Source organism: Mesoplodon mirus (genome assembly GCF_964341445.2).
Source record: "Mesoplodon mirus genome assembly, chromosome: 3".
NCBI classification, from domain to species: domain Eukaryota; kingdom Metazoa; phylum Chordata; class Mammalia; order Artiodactyla; family Ziphiidae; genus Mesoplodon; species Mesoplodon mirus.
Window position 1 is genome coordinate 142,052,533 of NC_138978.1, and position 20,123 is coordinate 142,072,655.

The following is a 20,123-nucleotide window of genomic DNA, read 5'->3' on the forward strand; positions in this document are numbered from 1 at the left end:
CATGGATATGCAATTGTCCTAACACCATTTATTGAAAGCTCCTTAATTTCCCCACTTTCTGTCATATCAAGTTCTCATATATCTGTTTCTGGACCTTTATTCTATACCATAGAGCTGTACGTCCCATCCTAGCACCACTAGGGCTGTTTCATCACTATCACTTTATGTTTTATTCATTTATTTTTTTGGCCGTGCCGTGCGGCATGTGGGATTTTATTTCCCTGCCCAGGGATCGAAACTGCGCCCCCTGCAGTGGAAACTCGGAGTCTTAATCGCTGGACCTCCAGGGAAGTCCCCAGGGCTTGCTTTGACATCCATCGAATGGTGGTGGGTGGACACGGGGAGCAGCTGTCTGTGAGCCATCCTGTGTAGAAATGCAGGGTGGAGGGCAGGCCAGCTGGAGCGGGAGGGGAAGAGGCGGAGGAGGGAGGGAGGGAGGGCGGGTGAGAGACAGAGAGTTTCCGGAGACAACAGCTCTGGCCCTGTCCTAGGGCATGAAAGCTGAGCTCCTAGTGCCAGGAGTCTTGGAGCCGCAGCCTGTGAGCCAGGGTGACTGGCTCTCCTCCCTGGTGTGTGTGTGTGTGTGGGTGGCTCTAGGCTTCTCAGGCTGGGAATGGGGTGCACGGAGCAGGGACGGAGTAGGGACCCTTCTCTCTGGGACCTCGCGGGCCATCCTTAGCTCACAAAGCTGAGCCACTCCTGGCCCTAAGGGTGGGGTGCTTATCCTCCCTGTCCCCTGGACTGCACCCTCTCACACACAACTTCCCCGTGTGTGCTCCCAGCAGCCAAGAGAATCTGTTTTTAAAAGATTTGGGGGAGGGGGGTAAACATACAAACAAGAGCAGAATGGATACTTTTTCAGAATGGGAATGGCTCTGTGTAACCCCACCCCCAGGGTAACCACAGTCCTGACCTCTAACACCCTTGACGAGTCAGCCTTGGTCTGGGCTTGCGGACCCACGGAAGCTTCCTCATCCCCTCCTTCAGACCCAGTCTCTCCCTCGGCGTCTTTGTGAGAAGCACCCAGGGAAGTGGGACTGCTAGGCTGTACTGCTGCTAGAACTCCACTTGGGCTCCACCAGGCTCCAGCCCCCCGCGCTGTGCACCTCTCTGACCCTGAGGCACCTCAACTGGTAGGAGCGGCATCACCTTCCCTCCCGGGACTTGTGACACTTAAGGCAGACACCGAAAAGACAAGTGTTTGGCTCCCTGGCTGGCAAAGGGCAGGTGCTCAACTGTCATAAGTGTCCGTATCAGTGAGGGTTCTCCAGACAAACAGAATCCATAGGGTTTATGTGTGTATATATACACACACACGTACATATGTACATGCATACAAAAATATACAGCTGTGTATATATGCAGTATGCATACAGACATATACACATATAGTATATACAATACACACACATATATACACACATATAAAATGCAGTTTGTATATATACAGTATGTATACACACATATACACATATACAATACACACATACATATACACTATACATACACACATAAAATGCATAGTTTATATATATACAGTATGTACACATATGTATAACATGCAATAGACACCTAGGTACATATATATCATACATATATATACACACATACAAAGATATTTAGGTGTGTATATATATAGTATGCATACATATATAATTTATGCAATACATACACGTACATATAGACACACATATACACCTACATATAAAAGCATGTAGCATAAAAATATATATGTACTGTATATATAAATTCATCGTATATATACATATATCATATATATAAGATATATACACGTACATATACACAACATATACACACCTATATGTAAATATGTGCATGTAAATACACATATAAATACATACACAAGTGTGTCTATATATAGTATATACATATATACATATAATACCTATACAACATATACACATACAGGTATACAACATATATACCCACCTATATATAAATATACACTGTATACATACATACATACAGTGTACATATACTGTATATATACACACACCCATATATCAATATATGGTGTGTGTATATATACAGCACGTTCACATTTATAATATGTATACTATATATATACACATACATACATGCATACAATATATACACACACATATAGGCTTGTATGTATACTGTATATAGTACTTACACATATACGACAAACGCACGCACATATAAACATGTGTATACATATATAATATGTATACACACATATACAAATTAATAGGCTTGTATATATTCAGTATTTTTACATATATAGTTTTGTTTTAAGGAGTTGACTCGTGACCGTGAGGCAGGCAAGTCAGGGCAGGACTCTGGGCTGGAGACACAGGGAAGAGCTGATGTCCCAAGGCCATTGGAGGAACAGTTCCCTCTTTCTAGGGAACCTCATTTTTCTCTCCAGTCCTTCAACGGATGGACGAGGCCCACCCACGCCGCGGCATTGACAATCTCCTTTACGCAAAATGGACCAATTTCAGTGTTAATCTCTTCTGAAAAATACCTTCCTGGCCACATCTGGAATAATGTTTGTGGTTGCCGGGGCCCCACGCAGTGCGCACATGAGATTAACCATCCCCGTGGTGATGATGACACTTAATTTTCTCCCTTGACCATTGTCACTACTATTCCATTAAAATGGCAGTGCCATGAGGGCAGGGCATTTCCTTTTTTGCCAGTACTGAGCGTCCGCGGTCTGGTGCCTAGCATAGGCTAAATACACGGCATTTTTGTGAACAGAAGCCGGGATTCCGGCTGTCATATTTAATGAGGAATTATAGTCTTCTTATTAGGGGGGAGGGGGTTGTGTGTGTGTGTCACGGTACGTCAAGGGCGGGAGTCGAACCCGCCACCCCAGGCCCCGAGGGCTCTCCTCGGGTCCCCACTTCGGGCCGGTGGGGGTGGCCGGGGGCAGCCGAAGACGTGCGTGCGTGCGTGCGTGCGTGCGTGCGTGCGTGCGTGCGTGCGTCGTGAGAGCGGAGGAGTCCACGGGGTGGGCCGCGCGCGCCGTGAGTGGTTCGCCCCGGCCCCCGGCTCACTGTGCTCGCCTCACGCCGGCCCGAGTTCGCAGCAGCGCTGGAGGCCCCGGGCCTGTGACCACAAAGAGGGAGCCGGGGGCCGGACGGGAGCGCGGCGGCGGCGGCGGCTGAGGCCCAGGCCAGGCCCGCTCCCCGCAGCCGCCCGCCTGCCCGTTTGCCCCGCCCCCGCCGGCGGCGCCGCGCCCCTCCCCCAACCGCCAGACTAGCACGGTGCGGGGGCCGCGCGCGAAGACATGGGGGAGAACCTGGAGCTGAGGCTGGAGTCGCTCGTGGGGGCCGAGCCCGCCGTCTGCCTGTGGCCGCTGCCGGTCTACGTAAGTGCCACCCGTCCCCTCCTCCCAGACCCCCGCCCCTCTTCCCCCGCGGCGCGCGCTGAGCCCACCGAGAAACGGAGCGACTCGAGTCGCCGGACCTTCTTAGGAGCCCCCCTTCCCGTCCCGCCGTGGTTCTCCGCGGCCGTTTCCAGCCCCCGCGCGCAGGGTGGGCAGAGGGGAGCCGGCGCCGGCCGGGGGCGCAGACTCGGCCGCGGGGACTCCGCGCTTCCGAGGGGCGCCCGAGCCGGTCTGCGGTTGGCTCTGCAGGGCTGGGGACCCCGGTCCCCCTGGGCCTGGACTGCCGGCGGGCTTGCCCTTCTGTACCTTAGGATCTGACATGTAGGGATTCTGTTTCCTGGTAGTTTATTCTTAGCGCTGTCAACGTGCTTAGGTTTTTTTTATTTTTGAGGGCACCCTTTCCTCCCTCTCTCCAGTTTTTTGGCGCCTTTGGGGCGCCCTTTGTGCGCTCAAGCTTGCGGGGGACCGGCCTCCAGGCGACCCGGCGGGGAAGCCCGCGCGACCCGCCTCTCGCGCGGGCTCCGTCTGTGTCAGTTTTGTGGAAACTGTTGTCGCGACCGGGGTCGGGGTTGGGACGCTGGGACCGTCTGGGAGCGGATGTTGACGCCGAGGCCCGGTTCTCCGCAGTTATCTGAGGTCCGAGGGTTTCCAGCCCTCCACTGCGCACTGGCGCTTTCTATTTTTGCCCTTCCTGTGCCTGGAGGCGTGGCTGAGCCTGGGCTCTGGCTTTTCCGGTTGGGTAACTCCGGGTGTCCCGGGTGGGCGGCCTGAGCAGCAGTGGGCCGGGCGGGGAGACATGCCAGGGGAGGGAAACTGAAAGTGGGGAGAACCTTCAGAACTCCAGCTGATCCACTTGCCTCGCCTCCCCGCCCTTCTTACTGCACTTGTCATGCACGGGATGGCTGGCCGGCGCATTTTTCAAAATGTAATAATTTGTGTGTCCTTAGTAGCCGTGAAGCGTAGTTCACTTGTAGTGCACAGTGGTAGGAGTTTTGATCGCCATCAGGCGGCAGAGCAATCCTGTCATCCCATTTGCTGCCCTTTGGCGCCAGGGTGCCTCTAGCCTCTTGGCCACTAATCTCCTCTCTGTCCCTAAGGTTTTGGCTTTTCCAGAAAGTCAGATAAACGGAACAACAGCATGTAGCTTTTGGATTGTGGCTGCTTTGGCTCAGCAAAACCTATGCGAGATTCCTCCCGGGTTTGTTTTTTTGTTGTTGTTGTTTAAAATATTTATTTAGTTAGTTATTTACTTGGCTGTGCTGGGTCTTAGTTGTGGCACATGGGATCTTCATTGGCGCGTGCAGTATGTTTTAGTTGCGGCGTGGGGTATCTAGTTCCCTGAGCAGGGATGGACCCCGGGCCCCCTGCATTGGGAGCATGGAGTCTTAACCACTGGACCCCCAGGGAAGTCCGTCATCCCTGTTGTTGCGGGTATGAGAAGCCACTCCTTTTTCTGGCTGTGTTGTATTCCATTTTCCGTTTGTCCATTCGCCTGCGGGTGGCAGGACTTGTGGGATGTTTCCACTTTTGAGGGGATCAGGAATAAAGCTGCTGTAAACATCCCAGGGCAGTTTTCCATGTGAACTTGGGTTTTTACCTCACTTGAGAAAATACTCAGGAGTGGGACTGGGGTCTGTGCTAAGTGTATGTTTAACAACCCTCCTGCATCTTAGAAATTGGTATTTTTGAATATTGGAAGAGTTGAGAAATCCACTGTGACCCAGCACCCAGGCACTTGAAACGAAGTTGGAAGTTCATCTGGACATGGTCACGTTGTCCCCGTCACTGTCTTTTATTCGAGGCAGAGCAAGGGCACAGATCTGTAACCCTTGTAAGGAAGGCCTCGTGTGTCCAGGCCCTGGCAGGACCTGGCTTTCTAGTGGTGGGCGGTTCTGCAGTGGAGAGCGTCTTTCCCTTGCTGGCCAGACCTCACTTGGCAGGGTGCGGGGTGTGCTGCCTGCGTGGCCGGGCGCTCTTTCTGCCGGTCAGCAGCCGTTCCTGGTGTGTCTGTCCTACTACCAGGCAGGCGGTCAGGTGCGCTAGTGAAGTGCTCAGCGAGCCGCAGCCTTCCTAAAGTTTGCGGGTAATGTCTGCTACCCTCCCATTTCCCTGCTGAGGAATTTTGCTTTCTCATGGGAAGTGAGGGGGCAGTACTTTATAAGAGTTCATGTTTTGTGATGACTCGATACTGAATACATTAAGAAAATGGGCTCCTTCCAGAAGCTTAACTTCTCAGAAGGTCAGATTACGCATGTGACTGCACGTTTGAAATGAGTGAGCTTGTTTGTTCATTGATTCATTCATTCTGCAAACACCTCCTGGATATTTACAGTGAGTGTTCCAGGGGGCGTGGAGGACAGTAGACAGTATTCTTCTTTTTTTTGATTTTTGAATTTTACTTTTATTTTTTTATACAGCATGTTCTTATTAGTCATCAGTTTTATACACATCAGTGTATACATGTCAATCCGACTCGCCCAGCTCAGCACACCACCATCCCCACCCCCCCGCGGCTTTCCTCCCTTGGTGTCCATACGTTTGTTCTCTACATCTGTGTCTCAACTTCTGCCCTGCAAACTGGTTCATCTGTTTGAGACAGCTTTGTACTTCCCGCTTCCAGGGGCTCTCATGTGGGCGCTGCGAAGCGGGGTTTTAGATGGTGCAAGGTGGAGGGTGGGCACTAGAACCGGTGCCCAGTGCCCGGGTGTGTGTGCGCTGGATTGGGCGTGCGGCCTAGGACTCCTGCCGGCTCGGTGACCCCGGCCGAGTGCCTTAAGGCTTCTAGGTCTCAGTGTTCTCATCTGTAGCATGGGCTGAACAGGACTCACTCTCTGTGGAGGTTACAAGGTCACACTGTGTTAATGTTTGTAGACCCTACAATGTAGAACACTTAGGGCAGTTTGGAGCATCGTTAGTTGTTCCACAGATGTTACCTGGTCTGTTGAATGACTTTGCCTAGTACACGCCAAAGCGATTAGGAAATTGGTATATCCCAGCTTCATTTCCTTTCCACTAAAACAGGGTTCAGGAAAAAAAAATCTGTTTTTCAGTAGTCGTATCATATAGTGGAAAGAGCACTGGTGTGAAGGCAGCTTAGGGTTTGAAGTCCAGGGCTTATGCTGTCTGTGGCCTGGGCAGGTTACTTTTGAACTGCAATCCCCACACTTGTAAAATGACATTAAAAACCACTCTTTCTGTGGGTTCTTAGAATTAATTAAGCAGGTTATGTGTGTAAAGTAGCCTGGCACTTGAATGAGTTGTCAGAACCAAGGGCTGCTGGAGACGATGCTTCTGCCCTAGGTAATCTCCCCTTCTACTGGGCGGCAGGTAAACCCAAGCACAGTAGTCAGTGCTCTGGAAGAAGTGAGTTCTGGTGCTACAGAGCACAGAATCTTTTTTTAAAATTTAATTATTATTTTATATTGGAGGTTAGTTGATGTACAATATTGTGTTAGTTTCAGGTGTACAGCAAAGTGGTTTAGTTATTCATATATCCATTCTTTTTCAGATTCTTGTCCCGTACAGTTTGTTACAGGATATGGAGTAGAGTTCCCTGTGCTATGCAGTAGGTCCTTGTTGATTATCTATTTGATATAGAGTCGTGTGTCTATGTTAATCCCAAACTCCTAATGTATCCCTCCCCCCCCACCTTTCCCCTTTGCAGAGCACAGAATCTTGGAAGGGAAAGTTCAGGGTAGGCTTCTTGGAGGAGGTGCCATCCTTTCTAAGGATATGTAGAAGCTACTGGGGTGGCAGGAGGGAGCAGTGTGTGTCAAAGTTTGAGAAATATAAGAAAATATGGCAAAACTAAGGTATAGGACTGGAACTCAGGGTTTGGGAAAGAAATGAGAGTTGATACTGGAAACTTAGTGGGGCCCAAGAGAAGGGGGCCTTGTTTGTCCTGTCAGAAGTTTAGATGTTTATCCTGAAGGCTGTGGGAAACCCTAAAGAACAGTGAGATGGACTTGTGGTTTAGAGACTCACTCGGACCTCCATGTGCAAGGCACTTGATTGGGTGCAGGGTGAATTGTAATCTAAGGTTCCCACTTAAGTTATAAAAGGTTGGACTGGATTTTGCAGATCTGAGAGAGAATGGGTGAGGCCTGGTGACCAGTTAGAAAAGGGAGGGCAGGAAGCGTGGGTGACAGTTTACAGCTGCATCTTTTTGAGAGATACAGAGCACAGTAGGAAGGGATTGGGGGTGGCGAGAGGATCTTACTTCATCTTCAGTGCTTTAGAGGGGCCTGGTAGACAGGTCTGGGCCCAAGGTTCAGATCTGGGCTTTTAGGGAGGAGAGGTGTTTGAAGGCATGGGAGAGACTTAGGTTACCCACAAGAAGATCCAAAGAATCATAGGTCTGAGGGCTTTTTAAGTGGGTATATTGAGGAAGTTTATAAGCTGAAAGAAAGCAGCCAGCAGAGAAAGGGTGTGAAGATGTAGGAGAGGAAATGATTGTTCATTTGTTTTCAAAAAGCTGAATACTTATTGTGTGCCTGGCCCTTTTCTAGGATCTGGGGTTCTCACCACGTGTTACCTCTTCTGCAAGGACAGTTCAACTCATCCCCTGGTGAAGAGAAGTCAGATTATTCTTTGCATCCCATTCAGGTGTAGGAACTGTTCTGTACCTCTGAAGGGACTTTACTTAACCAGAGTAATAAGTTAGAAATCAAAAGAAATTAGAGCTGGAAGGGACCTTAAAAGCCACTGTACTTAATTTTGCCTAATACCAAATAACATTGATTGTCAGAAAAATGCAGAGCCCATTCTCTTCAGAATTCCTTCACTGAACTTTCTTTATGACTTTCATCCAGTGGGTCTAGCTTGTAAATTTTGGCCTCCTCCTAAATTTGCTTCTTCATCCACATTACCTTTTTCCCCGACTATGGTAGAAACTCCTGGGTGGTTTTCGCGGCCCCTGGTCTCAGTTCCTCTAAGTTCATCTGCCTACTCGGGTTGAGTGATCTTCTAACATGACAAGATATGCCTAAAATAATGCTGCTGATGGCTTGCTCACACAGAGTTAGTGCATACTAGCCGCCCAGCATGTGCTCTGCACAGAGGCCTGTAATCTGAACTGTGGTTTGCCAAGCCTCCTGGGGCTCTTTGGCCCTGAGGAAGGGGAGCTTTTTGTGATCACTCCCTTTGTCTAATTGGTCCTTCAGCAGCGGGGAGCCTTTTTCTAATCAGCGGAGGCACCCTTACTCAGCCAGTGGTAGCCCCAGGCCTCATCACCTGTGGGATACAAGCCATGCTCTCTCCCAGGCTTGCTTGGGCCAACATCTCTATTTTTATTTCTGTCTCTTCTCACACTTGGACCCCTGGTCTTTAGTCATCCCCACCTGCAGTATTTACAGTGCCCAGCAGGTGTCAGGCTCGAGTGTCTTTTCACAGATGTTTCCTCTGCAGTTAATGCACCTCCTACTCCAACTCTGCATAGCCTCATCTTTCTAGGCTGTACTTCAGGGTTATCATGAAGCCGTCACTTAGATATAACTTTTGGCCTCCATAGGCACTTCTGTGCTTAAAGGTTATGGTTCTTTATCTCATGTGATTGAAATTTTGAGTTTATAGATCTTCGTCCTTAATGAGGCTTTAAGGACAGGAGTCATTTCTAATCCTTCGCACAGAGCAGATGCTTTTTAACGGTGATAAAATGTATGGTTTAAATGACTCATTTTACAGTAATTTTGCTTTAGCTTCCGATAGAAATAAAGTTTCCAGATGTTGTGTTCCTGCAATAAGAAATAAAGATGTGACCTTCCAGTTGTGTAAAGCTCATCAATGCTGTGTAAGTGCTTCGGGTGTGCTAAGGAACGTGGATCCAAGTGGGCTGGTTGTGAGAGAGAGAGACTTAACTATGTTAACAAAGGTAAGCCTTCATTGTGTCCTGCCAACATTCGATAGTTGCTTTTGGGCAAACTAAATTTATAAAATTTTAAACTGTTCCTCGCCATTAAAGGGATTGAATATTGGGCCACTTTGGTGCACCTGTGTCTTACGAATTGTCCAGTTGGAGAAGGAGGTTTAGAAAGTGAGTTTCAGTCTTGTTTAAGTCTCTTCCCATCAGACTGGTCTTGTGATTTCCTACACACCATGTTACTTCCTGTCTACCTTTCCTTGGTGTTGTTCATGCCTGGATTGTCTCCTGTACCTGCTCAAACCTTGGTCCATTCTCATTTGTACCATGGAAGTTTGTCATGCCGGATACTGTCAGAACTAATTTTACTTAAGTTTGTGTTAAGGTGCAAAGCACACGTTTTGTATATTATCTGTTTTTTGTGTTTGTTTATATTTTTATGGTTTCTCTTCAAGAAATATTATGAGTAGGGAAATAACGAGATGTAAAGAGAAAAAAAGTCATCATTCTCTTTCACGTTGTTAGAACATCTACCTGCAATCATAATGCACTGTGATATGTGTTAAAATAGGAAATATATGTCATGTCCCGTAGGAGCAGGAAAGTCAGTGGTGTTAGTGAGGGTGTGTCATGAAAGTAATCACAAAGCAGGTGACTGCTGGTTGGGGTCCTTAGTGTGTGTCCCCTGTGTCCAGTAGTGGTCTGGAGGGGTCAGGAAGCGTGCCTTTCAATTTGAGGGAACAGAGGGTTTGAGGTCCTCTCTGTTCTATTGCTCTAGTATAGTATACTGCATAGCAGCTCATAAAATACTGTGTTTATAGTTGATATTTAAATCGCTGATTGATCATCAAGATTGGGATGTATCATTGGAAATGAAAATAGGAAGAGTCTTATGCTTTTTAGGTTTTTCCTTTTTTTCCGATGTCTCAGAAGGCTCTTTGACAGGGGACTTTTTATTCTCCCATACAATTCCATGAATACTTATACCCTGGCACCTATTTTAATGGCATTTTCAATTTATAAATGTCTCTGAAACATGTACTGTAAACTATTTGAGGGTAATCACCATGGCCATGGATGACACACCTTAAATGTGCATCGTGTTAATGTTTGAGTGTCAAGTGGTCTACCATCAGTGCTTCCTTCTTTCACCCAGTTTTCTGCCTCATTTCCTTCTCCAAATTTGTCTCATTTTTCTACTCTCCCTTTTGCTTCTCTATTCTTGATTTCTCTTTCCCATTGCGTGTGTCATTCTTCTTCTTCTTCTTCTTCTTCTCCTTCTGACTTCATTATTATGGCCAACCAAAACCTTTTCTAGGATTGTCTCTATCTTCCTTTCCTCTTCACTGCCATCCACAAACTCTTAGAGAATATTGTTGCTTGACTCCCTTACTTCCTAGCATACCCATGTACTTCCTGATCACTTTAGAACATTGAAAAGGGTTAGAATTTTTAAAAATAGGTAATTATACTCAGTCTTCTTTCACCTCTGGCATAAGACTCTTCTTCCTCAATCTGACCATTCTTAAATCTAGAAGTACTCCAGCTCATTGGTCTCCCTTACCCCCATGTTTAGGCCAAAGAACTTGTGAAACCTTAGCCCTGTCTAATACTTGAATTTATCAAAACATAAGGGGGCTAATTCTGCCTAAGGGCACCAAAGAAGAATAAAGATTCCACAAATAAATGTTTCATCCAGATTTATAATGGACTCTTAAGTGCCTGGTTGAGTGCTAACCATTAACTCACTTGAACAACAGGGAGGTCATGACACAAACTAACATGTTAATTGTATAGACACTTCACTTCAGCATTCCTCAGTGTAGCTGATAAACTGCATCCAGTTAGCTTAAATAACATGAATGATGAATTTCCCTGCGTATATAAATTGGGAGTTCCTAAAGTTCTCTTTTTCCCTTTGTACAACTACTGACTGCCACCTCGCTTGGTCAGTGCAATAGAAAATGATGACTAAGAAACACATTGTCTCAATATCAGTGGACATAATGTCCTAGTAGTCTATAAAAATCTCAAAATTCTTAATCTAAAAGGTAGGTCTGCTGCCAATCTTATATCCTTTTCCTTTGTTAATATAAATATCCAATCTATGAAGGTCTCAGTTTCCTTACTTAGAATATGAGGTGGATAGATTTGCTAATATCTAGGGACCTTTCCAATTTTAATATTCCCTAGTTATAAGGGCTGAGCCAAATACAATGGCTCCCTTAATCATTAACCTCGCTCATGATGAAAGTTATCAGCAAGTTCTACTTGTAAGAGATCAAACATTCATATCCATGTATATTGTAGCACATTGACTTTTACAGAACTCAAAGTAACACAACATAGTTACATTCATAGACTTAAGGTCACTGTGGTATACTTTACAATTTTTCTTTTCCCTAGGAAGGAAATGTAGATCCCTAGGAAGGGATTTCTTTCTCTGCCTTTCAGTAATGTAAGCCTTTTATTATCTCTTGGATCCTAAAAATGGGTAGGGTTTTGGCAGGTGGAGCTTAGGACAGACATTCCAGGTGACAGGGACAACACGAGAAAGGGCAGAAGGAAGAATGGATTTTCAGAAGGACTTGATATCTTACATGATGAGAGCAGCGTTTCACAATCTCTGTCCTGCAGAACACTGGTTTTAGATGATGTTAATGTAGTTACAAGACAGAAGCATTTGGGAAGAGCCGTACTCTACATCCCGACCTGAAATTCAAGTTTCACTTTGTTACATTACATACTCTGAAAAGTTTTGGAGGAAGGAATTGATTTATTTTTGTTTAATTCAGTCTTACTCACAGTTACTTGACAAACCTATATTCAGCTGATGGGACTGTATTTTGTGAAAGGCCAATCGGAGAAATGGTGAGATGGAGCTTAGGATATTTCTCTGTTGGGACAGGCATGTGATTATTTTTCTTATAATTCTTTACTGTTTGTCCTAACAATTGTTACTTTGAAGGAGTCAGTTTTTTTGTTTTTGTTTTACATCTTTATTGGAGTATAATTGCTTTACAGTGTGGTGTTAGTTTCTGCTGTATAACAAAGTGAATCAGCTATATGCATCCATATATCCCCAGGATTCAGTTTTAAGCCCTCTGTTTTTACCTGAGTTATTGGGACTCTTAGAAAGCTCAACAATCCTGGAGTCTTCATCTCTGATGTAGTTTCCAGAAGCTCCTGGCACTTAACCACTATTTCCTCTTGATTCTTTTCCTCCGACTTCAGACTTCTTCCGATTATGAGCTGATGGTTTTCTCAGCCTCTAGTGTCAAAACCAGCTACCTCACTCATCTTCATTGTCTCAGTTACAAGGTGCAATATTTCCCATGTTTATATGTGTCAAAATATAAGTCAGGGATTGATACATAGCATATGCGTAATAAAAATTGTATTTCTTTTTTTTTCTTTGTTCAAAGGTATCCAAACACTGGCCAAGTTCTTAAATTGAAAGTAGAGCGATCTAACTTATTCAGCTCATCCAACCATCAGTATTCAATACTTGTCTTTTTTCTTACACATATTTCTTGTATTCCAATTGTGACATTCTAGAGCACAGTGAGTACATTTATAACTTATTACTGCATTACTACCTTGGCTATTCCTTGACCAAAATTTACTTCATACAACTGACAGCCTAATTAACCTACTAGAGTTTTTTTTTAATGTACGCATACATTAAAAAAAACTCTAGTAGGTTAACTGCATTGCTAATAACTGAATTTTTACATCTCTATGCACCCATGTATCCAACACCAGATCAAGATATTATAAAATATTTCTAACAGCCTACACGGTTCTCTGTTACTTCTTTCTGTTCCATACTCTCCCAGGGCAACACCTAAGCTGACCTCTATCTATCACCATATATGACATACGTGGAAACACACAGTGTGTATTCTTTGGTATCTGGCCTCTGGTTACATATCATTATATCAGTAGTTTATTCTTTTATTGTGTTTTCCTGATTTTTTAAACCTAGACGTTCATGCAGTGTCAAAGTACCATTGAGTTCTTCATATTATTATGCTGACCTCCATCTTCAGGGGCTTTCCACAGTCTTCCATGTGTCTTTTCACCTACTTTCTCTTCCATCTAATTATGTTTCATTTAACCAACCTCAGCCAGCCTTCCCCCATATTCCCCAACACGTAGCACTCCTGTGTTCAGCCAGTTTTGTCCCCTATTCCATAAGGCCTTTGTGCCATTCCTGACACTGTGCCTGTTCCCTGCCCGGAAGGCCTGTTCCCTACCCTCTATATACTTGTTCAAGACTCAGTTTAAATGCTACCTGTTCTGAGAAGTCTTCTCAGAAGAAGCCAGTACTTTTTGGAATCCTTCTTTAATGAAATCCCATAGCAAGTGTAATCTGTCCTCCCTGATCTGGTAATTAATTATCCATTGTTCCTATCATATAGTGTTTGTTTTCCTTGTGTGCTGTTATTATTTATTGAAGCAGATTACAGTGACTTGAACCAGGAACTGGGTCATTTTCCTCTTCATTTTAGTGCAAGTTTCTGTGATATGAAGTTAAACTCTTTTTCCCTCACTTCCCATTCACCCTCAGCAGTTGTTAAACATGAAGTACAAGTGAAACTTACTGGTTCACAGGTTTTTGTGGTCCTTGGTTCTGGTCCCTAGGTCTAAGCTGCACTTCTGTAGTGCTAATTTGACTGATTTCTTATTGTCACGTAACTCAGGAATTAACTAAATCATTACAAATTTAGATACATATAAGATAGTATAAAAAAAACCCAGTGGATATCAAAAGTTTTGGCCTGGAGGAGAGTGTTGTATGAGTCCTAGTTTGGTGGGGCTCACACTTAATGATCAAGCCTTCCAATATTCCACTGTAAGTAAGAAAGAGGTATGCAAATATATGGTTAATATTTAACAGTGTTGATAAAAAAGAGAAGAGAGAAAGGGACAACAGATATTTTGAGGGCCTTTTGGAATTCATGAACAATTATGATTGGATGGGGAAAAAGAAGAACCGAGGGCTAACCTCCCACAAGTGAAGTCAGGAAAGAGAGAAGGGCTCATCTGGTATGCAGGTAGAGAGGTTTGACCTACAGAATCTTAGAAAACCTCAACAATCTGAGCAGCGTTTGCAAGAGGCAAACTAAAGGGCTAACAAAAGTCTGCAAAAGTCTCACACAAAGAACTCTGGCATGGTGTTCAACATCTAGCTAATCCTAACATGCAGACATTGATGAGAGTAAAGTCAGGTCTTTACCAGAGTGGGTTTCTTATTTGGGCAACTGGGTCAAATGAAGAAAGGCAGGTGTAGGCTGCCAGAGTAATAAATAAGGAGAGGAAAAAACAAAAAGAACGAGACATATCATTCATCAGTGATTTCCCCCCAGTATTCTTAGCCTCCACCTTATCTCCATCTTACTGCTAACACAGGAACTAGACCGAACAGTGAGGTAAAAGGTCTCTACAGAAACTGAGGTAATATAGAAAATAAAAAAATAAAACATAAAATTGTAAATTTTCTTCCTAGGGGTAATTGAGATGATAGTTCAATAATAACATAAGATCAGGTGAAGTCTAAAGAAATTTTAGAAAAGCTGGATAAAGTAAGAAAACATCTGTTCGCTGGCATCTGAATGTTAGAGAGACACCAAGACATGTGGGCCAAGTTGTGGAGAGAAGGGAAACACAGACGCAAGCTTGACACTTGGTGCAGCTTTTGTCCTTGGGGCATTTGCTGATTCAGCTCATACAGCCTAGGAGCTGAAAAGCCAAAGAGTTCAAAAGACTGTAACCACAGAAGCCAATGGGCAACAGCTCAAGCTAAAGGCAACAACTAATGGAATGACAAGCTAAGTGTATCTTTAGTCTCACAGGGCTGCGGGAACCATTACCTTTAAAGCCTAACAAATACAAGGGTAGTTGGGAATAGGGAGAATCCAAACATTCACATGGTAATCCCAAAGGGCAACACCCATAGAGGAAGGACAAGACAGAAATAGACCAACCTTCACACAGACTGAAAAACGTCTTTGAATGAGCTCAAACTGAGAATGGACTAAGGTTACCAGTCCCTATAGTAACTGTCTGCCATGGGCCAAAGTAAATCTTTTCAAGAGAAAGATAACAACATGCAGAATGTGGAGGTATCTTTATAGTTTCCTAAATAAGTTAAGCCCAATTTTAGTGTAAAAAATAATTGGACATAACCAGGAAAAAGACTAAAGGATCAAAAGTTCAAGAAAAGAAGAAAGAAAGAAAAAAGACAACATCAATAGACACAGGAGGACAAGAGTTAGCAGGCCTTGGTTAAAAAAAACAACAAAACTACTATGGTTAAACAAAGAAGATAGACACATGGCAAATAAGCATATGAAAAGATGCTACACATTCCATGTCATCAGTGAATTTTGAATTAGAACAATAATGAGATACCACTACACACCTATTTAAATGGCTAAAATCCCAAAACTGAAATACCGAAGTTGGTGATAATGCAGAACAATTGGAATTCTCATTTGTGGCTAGCGGGATACTTGGCAGTTGCTTACAAAATAAACGTACCTTTACCATACAGTGATCTAGTAATCATGCTCTTTGGTATTTACCCATAGGAACTGAAAAGTTATGAAAAGTTATGAAAGTAAGAGCCTTTACAGTGAGAAAATTCTATGATTCTATGGTTTTTCAACTCATTAATTTGTGTAGTTCATCCATTTTACTCATTGTATACACTTAAGTATATTGTTCCTTGAAATGGCCCTTCAAAGTTGTTTCCTGTGCCACACACTATGAATGTTAGGGTTGGTCCTGTGTAAATCTTACCCCCATTGAATTAGTATTATCCCTAAACAAGCAACTTTCTTCCATAAGGAAACAAAAAAGAGGTTCAGAAATGTCCAAACTAAGTTTTTATAAAACTGTGTTATCAAATCTTATTTATCAAAAAACTTCAAACATAGCAGTATGAGTTCCCATATACCCTTTACTCAGCTTCCCCAAATGTTAACATTTTATATTACTAGAGTCTAATTATTGAAAGCAGAAAGTTTACATTGTCACAATGCTACTAATGATTTATAGACTCGTATTCAAATATTGCCTATTGTCTTGTGGTCCAGATTCAAATCTAGGATCCCTTATTGCATTTGCTTGTCATATCTCCCCATTCTTCTCTAATCTAGGATAGTTCCTCAGTCTTTTTTTGTCTGTTATGACCTTGAACTAATGGAAAATCTTATGCAGTCATTTTGTAGAATTTTTCTCAAATAGGGTTTGTTTGATATTTTCTCATGGTTAGACTGAGGATATGAATTTCTTGACAAGAACACTTCAGGAGAGATATTATGGCATTTTAAGTACATATTAGAGGTACAAACAAACCTGTATGTCTCACTACTGGGGATGCTAACTTTGATGACTTAGTTATAATGATAGCTGCAAAATCACTATTTTTCCCTTTGTAATTATTTGAGATTGTTCAAATATTCTGCTTCTTGTTTAATTTTCCCATACTAATTTTAGCATCCATCAATAATTTTTGACTCCACCAGTTACTGTGGTGTTTGATGATTGTTCATTTTCTATTCCCATCATTCCCTCTACATTTATTAACTATAATTTGAGTATAAGAAAGAGCTGTTCTTCTCGTTCATTTGTGTATTTATCTGGTTATTTGTTTATATATATACATACATCAGTGTGAACTTGTGGATATTTATTTTATTCTACGGGTTAAAATTTATTACTATCATTAATAGTTTTGTTTCTCAGAGTGTTCCATATTTGGTCACTGGTACTCCTTCCAGCTGTCTCCTATATTTTTCCTACATGGCCATACAATTTTTGGAGTAATATCTTACTTTCTGACACCACAACATGCTCCAGACCCATCTTTTACTTTCCTCTGTCTCAGCCTTGAATCAGTCATTTCTCCATGGAGTTCTTGTTCCTTGCATTAATAATGGTATTCAGAAACCAGAATCTTGGTATGAGGTGGATTTATCACTATCCAAGCTACCTCATTGTGTTTTCAGCAGAGAGAGCTAAAAATATATATACGAATACATAAAAATATACAAGTATCTCTATTTTCATATTATCTATCTGGGTGTGTGTGTATACACACACACGTGTGCACACACACACCTTATCTATCATCTGTCTATCTACATATATACATAACTTCAAATTGATATATGAATTCAAATTGATACCTTGATTCCAATCCAACACCACAGGGTTTATTCTAGCCTCCCTTACCCTTTCCTTATTTGTCACTCTTTAACAATTAGAAACCTGATTCTCATTATTTGCAGTCTATTTAGTCATTTGCTCAATTCTGGAATACACATAAAATATTTAAAAATCATTAACCTGTACACGTGTGAAAAATAAATTTACTAACAAGTTCAATATTTGTGTACATTTCTTTTTGTCTTTAGCTTTTCAGTATATATTGTGCATGGTTAATTACAGTATATTAAAATACTGTTTTCCAAAGTTACTTAGGTTAGCTCTTTCCCACCTCCTTCAGTGTGTTTTTTTTCTTCTGCAGTGTGAGAAAATCCAGTACTTTGTGTTCAACTCAGACTACCAAACCAGAAGTTCTAGCAGAAAAGGTGATAATCCATATGTGCAATAAGATCCCCAGGTGATTCTTTTCACTGGAGAAATATGAGGAACACTGCTTGACGTCTCTACAACTAACATGTCTAAAATGAAACTTCAATTATTCCTTCTTCCAAACTGTCCCATCCTGCAAATCTTTTCTTCCTCAGTGAATGGTGCCATGATTCACACAAAAAGTAACTCAATGCAAAAACCTGGGAATGATCCTCAATTCCTTCCTTTTCTTCACTTTCTGCATAGACTGCATCATTAGGTTCTCTGGAATCTCATCTCTCTCTCTCTCTCTCTCTCTCTCTCTCTCTCTCTCTCTCTCTCTCGTCACATATATAATGTTTCTCTTCATCTTCATTGCCACCATCTTAGCCACTACCATTTCTCCTTTGCTCTACTTGAACAGCCTAGTATCTACACAACTATCTTTTCATTTAATTGCTTTCTCTTGCATCTAAGATAAGATAGCCTTATAGATTCTGGCCTTGCCTTTTCTTGTAAGTTGTATTTTCATACTTATAAGTACAGGCACACTCACACGCACACACATATAGTCGGTACTGTTAGTTTAGGTTTGGTTTGCCCTCCCATCCTAGCATGAGAAAATTAAGAAACAAAGTCAAACCAAAAAAAAACTTTAAAAATAAATTTGAATAATATCCTTTCCCTCCAGAACATTTCTCTAAAGCAGTATTATCATTAATGGCAGTACAGACCAGAATTTTTTCCCTTAGACATAAAGGCATGGTGAAGAAGTCTCATTAAAAACTGGAATCTAAGCTTTCAATGTCAAATTCTGTCTCTAATCTTCTGCAGTAAGCCATAATGATTAAAGTATAGGAATCTGAATCAGAGGTCTGGTTTAGTATAATCTTTTTTGTAATAAGCTTTGTACCTTAGACAAGTCATTTATCTCTCCATTCCTTAATTTCTTCATTTATAAACGGAGATGTTAAGAGTATTGATATTCAAGGCTAATGAAAAAAGAATGCATCTAAGTACTGTATCAAACACTTTAAAAAGTAACCAGTTCGGGTTCTCTGCCCATTTTTAAATTGGAATATCTGGGGGGTTTTGATATTAAATTGTATGATTTCTTTAGATAATTTGGCTATTAACTCCTTATCAGATATATCATTTGAAAAAATCTTTCATTCAGTAAGTTACCTTTTCATTTTGTGATGGTTTTCTCCTCTCTGCAAAAGGTTTTCAGTTTGATATAATCACACTTGTTTAATTTTACTTCTGTTGGCCATGCCTGAGGTGATAGACCCCCCAAAAATATTGCTAAGATCGATGTCAATGTATTTTTCCTAGGGGTTTTATGGTTTCAGGTCTTAAATGTGAGTCTTCAATCCATTTTAAATTTATGTTTATGTATAGTGTAAGGAAATAATTCAGTTTCACTCTTTTGCAAGTAGTTGTCCAATTTTCCTAACACCATTTATTGTCTTTATTTCATTGTATGTTCTTGCCTCCTTTGTTGTAGATTAATTGATCACATAACTGTGGGTTTATTTCTGGGCTCTCTATTCTATTCCACTGACCTATGTGTCTGTTGTTATGCTAATATCATAGTGTTTTGATTACTACAGCTTTGTAGTATAGTCTGAGATCAGTGCATGTCATACCACCAGCTTTGTTTTTCTTTCTCAATATAGCTTTGGTTATTGGAGGTTTTTTGTTTGCTTGTTTGGATGATTCTATACAAATTTTAGGATTATTTGTTCTAATTCTGTGAAAAATACCATTGGTATTTTGATCGGGGTTACATCGCTTTGGGAATACATACAAATGACCAAAAGACACATGGAAAGATGCTCAATATCACTAATCATCTGGGAAATGCAAATCAAAACCACAGTGAGATATCACCTTACACATGTCCGAATGGCCATCATCAAAAAGGGAACCCTGGGGCCTCCCTGGTGGCGCAGTGGTTGGGAGTCCGCCTGCCGATGCAGGGGATGCGGGTTCGTGCCCCGGTCTGGGAGGATCCCATATGCCGCGGAGCGGCTGGGCCCGTGGGCCATGGCCGCTGGGCCTGCGCGTCCGGAGCCTGTGCTCCGCAACGGGAGAGGCCACAACAGTGAGAGGCCCGCATATAGCAAAAAGGAAAAAAAAAAAAAAAAAAAAAAAGGGAACCCTTGTGCACTGTTAGTGGGAATGTAAATTGGTGCAGCCACTATGGAAAACAGTACAGAGGTTCCCCCAAATGTTAAAAATAGAATTACCATATGATGAAACAATTCAACTTCTGAGTATCTATCCAAAGAAAACAAA

The 20,123-nt window shown here is 42.6% G+C and overlaps 1 pseudogene across 1 annotated transcript in view; it reads left to right on the forward strand.

Moving 5' to 3' along the window:
• Positions 1-20,123, forward strand: part of LOC309799283 — a 67,675-nt pseudogene that overhangs the window by 32,895 nt on the left and 14,657 nt on the right. Inside the window, exon 7 of the transcript in view lies at positions 3,796-3,990. The product of the transcript in view is annotated as an uncharacterized misc_RNA (transcript). The remainder of the gene's footprint in view (positions 1-3,795; positions 3,991-20,123) is intronic.